Source organism: Callionymus lyra, chromosome 13 (assembly GCF_982586985.1).
Source record: "Callionymus lyra chromosome 13, fCalLyr1.hap1.1, whole genome shotgun sequence".
NCBI lineage: Eukaryota > Metazoa > Chordata > Actinopteri > Syngnathiformes > Callionymidae > Callionymus > Callionymus lyra.
Window position 1 is genome coordinate 6,670,923 of NC_141830.1, and position 4,899 is coordinate 6,675,821.

A 4,899-nucleotide genomic window follows, 5' to 3' on the forward strand; every position below is an offset into this window, starting at 1 on the left:
AATTTTGAAGAGTTTCTGAGGCAGACTGGACCACCTGGAGCTCCTGGCGTGGCCCCGCCCCCAGGGACCCCCCTCTTCCTCCACCTATCCTGGAGACAGGAGGGGGCGTCAAATCCTAAAGTCCCATTTAATACCTTTTTAATCACATCATTTTTTAACAAATAAGTTTGTAGTATTTTGCACTTTTTGATGGTTTTTAGGGAGTAAGTTTAAATGACTCAAACCTTTTTTTTTATTTACCAAAATTAATTCTGACTTTCAATGATGAGGTAGAAATAAATTATATGGTCGAAATAAATGCAAGTGAAAAAATAGTATATATTTGTTAAATCCGTAAGTTTCCAGGTCATTTATTGATAAATCTTGCTATAGGATGAATTCACTAGAAAGAGAGGGATCATTGTTTTACGGGAAGAGAAGCCAGGTTAAAAAAAAAACAATTTTGAGAGGTTCTTTGTGCAGAATCATAAATAAAACAATTATAAAATAGATATTGGTTTAGTTGCCGCTTTGTACCAGAAAATGATGAAGTTAATATAAGTTTGATTTCAAGAATGAGGTTTTAGACTTATTTTCAGCCTGAACTTTGGAGTCTAAAAGTCTGAACGAAGTTGTAAATTAACCTTTTGTGTTTTGGCAGTATTGCTCAACTTGACTTTAAAAGGTTTTATCCAGCAGCAAGTTTTATTTTCAAGGCAGCAGGTCCTGAATTCACGTCCACAGTTCAGTGCTCAGAACTCTGACGTCAGGGAAAACAAACGACACATTCTGCCGCCACCTTTGCCGACCTCTTGAGCTGTTAAAACCTTTCTCCTGATTCCCAGTCCCGCTGTACAGTATACACAGTAAAGAATGCAGCGTTTGCAAAGCGCACGGAGGGAAAGGTAATCCGCTCGAAGGACTTTTCCTGGATGTTTTCGGTGCTCAAGGCCAACAACGACTCCCTTGTTACAAAAGTTCTGGGAAAATATTGACTATATTGTGAATTATCGGAGATGACACCATAGCCTGGGAGGACGTACTTTTTAAACGTGTGATTTATCATGTTTTGACGTGAGGAGTACGTGCTGCGATAACAGAAGGTTACAGTCAAAACAACGTGATTTGAATGGTTAGGGTTTGGATCGTGCATTTTATCTGACCTTGAAAATGTCCCAAACTATCTCCTCCTGCATGGTAACACTCCCTTCATTCATCCATTCATTCATTCATTCATCCATCCATTCATTCATTCATTCATTCATCCATTCATTCATTCATTCAAGTCAATTTGCTCATTCTGTTTTTTATGTTTTAATTTAACGATTTGTTTCTCAGGTTTTTTTTGGGAAACTTGGAAAATGTTTATTTCATACTTTACATGTTTGTGTTACGTAAAATGATTGATCTGTTGATTGATTTCACTAGTAAAGCATTTATCAATTCATCAATTATTATTGTATTTTCTTTCTGTTCTATTTTTCAACATGGATCCATTTACTTTCTCAACCAAATCATTAATTTAACACAAATATTTTGTCTTTCTTTAGTCATTAATTCATTATTTCACTGCCACAGACGTCTTTTAAACTTTTCATTCAAGATAGTTTGAGTTCTTGATGAAAATTAACTGTAACCTCTTTGTATTTTCTCCAGTGTTTCCTCCTGTGGTTGAAAAAAAAAATACAATTAACACACATTTAATTAAGACAAGATTGTTTATTAGTCTTGTTTGGGGAATTAATATAAACATCAACAAGAAAAATCATGGAAAATAATAAAAAGAAAAGTAACGTTAATAATTAATTAATCAAATCTGCATTTAATTTAGTTTTCAAGGTGTTTACACTTACACTAATGTATTCATTAATGAATAAAATAACTCTTAACTCTTTTGTTTTTAACCAAGAATTGTATTTTAATCATTTATTGATTTGGTTTCTGGAATCGAATCTCAGTTTAAAAAGTTTTCATTGAATTGTTGGTTCATAACCAGATGACTATAGAGCGGAGAGTGTCGTCACTTTTGATATATTATTTTATCAGTTAGTCATAAACTCTCAGACATTCACTGATTGATCATTTAATTTAATCTAGAACTTCACTAGAAACATACATGCCTTTATTTCAAGAACACCTGATGAATAATATATTCATGATTTGATCAATGAAAGTTAATATTATAACTCATTGATTGGTAAATACTATAACTACAATTTATTTAATCAAATTATGATTTTAATTTTCTAACAAATGCTATGTAGATTTATTTTATTGTTAAGAATGCACATTTTATTGTTTTGCATTTTTGTTATGATCTGTAATTCATCATGTTTCTAATGTATTGTTGTGTTTATCAGAGACATACGATCATGTAAGTGTCTACACAGGGACCCCCTGTTGACCCCTGGAACAGACAGATTAAAAGCGCTCTTTAAATATAAATTACTTACTTACAGAAGGGAGAATACAGTAGGTAAAACAGGGGAAGCAGCTAAGCAGTATCTCAGCAGGGGTGCCAATCAGTATTTCTTGGGTCTTACGAGGACCGACAAGTGTCTCGTAGCTTGTTTAAAAAAAAGTGTGAAAAGGTACAACAACCTTCACTGTGTAGGAGATGGTCTTGGGTTCAATTCCCCGTCATGTTGGATACAAGCAGCAGCTGACGCACGTCAACTCTTCTACTCGCTGTAGGTCAACTGTTCATTCAAGATTCACCCCCGTGGGTTCGAGTGGATGTTTACAGTCTGGGTGGCCCTGAGAGTCGGTGACTAATCAGATTCCTCACCGCAGACGACCCCGTATATCTCAGGACGAGCCGACTCTGACGTCTTGAGTCACCGTTGACCTCTTCCGTCAGCTGAGCCGCTCAGCACTGACTGGGCTGTTTTCTGTCTGAAGTGGTAATAAAGTCAAGCAAATACTTTTTTTAAATCAATGACTTATTTCACCTTTTGTGGTTTGAAAATACTACATGTTTTATTATGGATTTTGGCACTCCGTACATTGAGATGACTCATGACATCTTTGGACAAACATGACTCATCAGTTCTTACTTACCTTTCCATATGTATTCACGCCAATTTGCATATTTGTTAAACGGTGTGTGTGTGTGTGTGTGTGTGTGTGTGTGTGTGTGTGTGTGTGTGTGTGTGTGTGTGTGTGTGTAGGTGTGTGTGTGTAGGTGTGTGTGTGTGTGTGTGTGTGTGTGTGTGTGTGTGTAGGTGTGTGTAGGTGTGTGTAGGTGTGTGTGTGTGTGTGTGTGTGTGTGTAGGTGTGTGTGTGTGTGTGTGTGTGTAGGTGTGTGTGTGTGTGTGTGTGTGTGTGTGGGTGTGTGTGTGTGTGTGTGGGTGTGTGTGTGTGTGTGTGTGTGTGTGTGGGTGTGTGTGTGTGTGTGTGTGTGTGTGTGTGTGTGTGTGTGTGTGTGTGTGTGTGTGTGTGTGGTGTGTGTGTGTGTGTGTGTGTGTGTGTGTGTGTGTGTGTGTGTGTGTGTGTGGGGGGGTGTGTGTGTGTGTGTGTGTGTGTGTGTGTGTGTGTGTGTGTGTGTGTGTGTGTGTGTGTGTGTGTGTGTGTGTGTGTGTGTGTGTGTGTGTGTGTGTGGCACATTTCCGTCACGACCCGTCAAGTGTGACGTCCCAAAATAGAGCGGATGTGTCGTGGCACACACAGCTCCTTCTTAGAAGTCCACTGAGCAGCTGTGTGAGAAAGATTGTGTCCATGAAGCGTTTCCTGAATCAACGCAGCATTTTTAAGAAACTTATTAAAACTTATTTAAAGTAGTTTTTGTTGTGTGGCGAAAAACAAAACCTGGTTATAATATAAATTGTGAAATTCATACAGATTCAACCTGAATAAAAAAACTGTTTGTGTTGATTTATTGACAAGGTTTGTCATTATTTTTATATATATATAAAAGTGTATAAAACAATACTATATAATAAGTAAAATATCATCGATTGCCTCTGATGCGGTTGTAAAACTGTATAAAATGACTATATTAATAATAACGTTAAAATGTATGTTGTTATGCAATAGGAGATTGAATACCAAAAATATATGTACATTACAATATATACATTAATAGTTTAATTTATCAACTTTCTCTTTCAGCATTTACTCATTTTGACATTATCAAAAGGTGTATTTTTTAGAAGGTATGCTGAACTGTGTATTTCTGTGTCAAATAGATCATTAGCACCTCAGCTCTGCCTAAGAGCCAATATTTAAACAAGGTTAAGCTCCTCCCGGGTCGGACAAGCCGTTTACAGGCAGCAGGAATGTGTTGTGTCACCGAGACACATGCAGGGAAGCTCTGAAGCCCATTAAAGACTAACACGATCTGCTCCGTCACAGCGGTCGTGTGTGGGTCACGCTCGGGTTGTGTTTACCTGCTTCTCTCCAGACCGTTGGAAGGGAAACACAAAGAAGCGAGATAAGCTCGAACACATTCCATATGGACAGATTCTACACTTTTTGAGAGAACGTCTAGTCAGCTTTTCTCCCGAGGTCAGCAGCACACATGGAGAAATCTTGAACCCGCTCTGGAAATGGAAACAGATTTGGAATATGCACTAGATTAAGTAAGACTTGAAACACAAGGAATGAAATGAGCGTGGGGGGGGGGGGGGGGTGCAGAAAGCTTATGACAATATTTACAGATCTACATAAGAGGAGATGACAAGAGAAAATTGAAACCATAAAAAAAAGTCAAAATATATTTTTGAATTCCTTAAGGATTGTTTTAAAAAGGATGGAACACAAACCTAATAATACAGCTTTAGAAAATCAATATTTTTGAAAACTAACATATTAGTTTGATCAATGAAGTACTGGAGTTGTATTTTAATTGTGTACTGGAAATTAAAAACAATTTTCTCAGCTTCAAACAGACAATGATCCTTCCTTGAAAAAAAACACTTT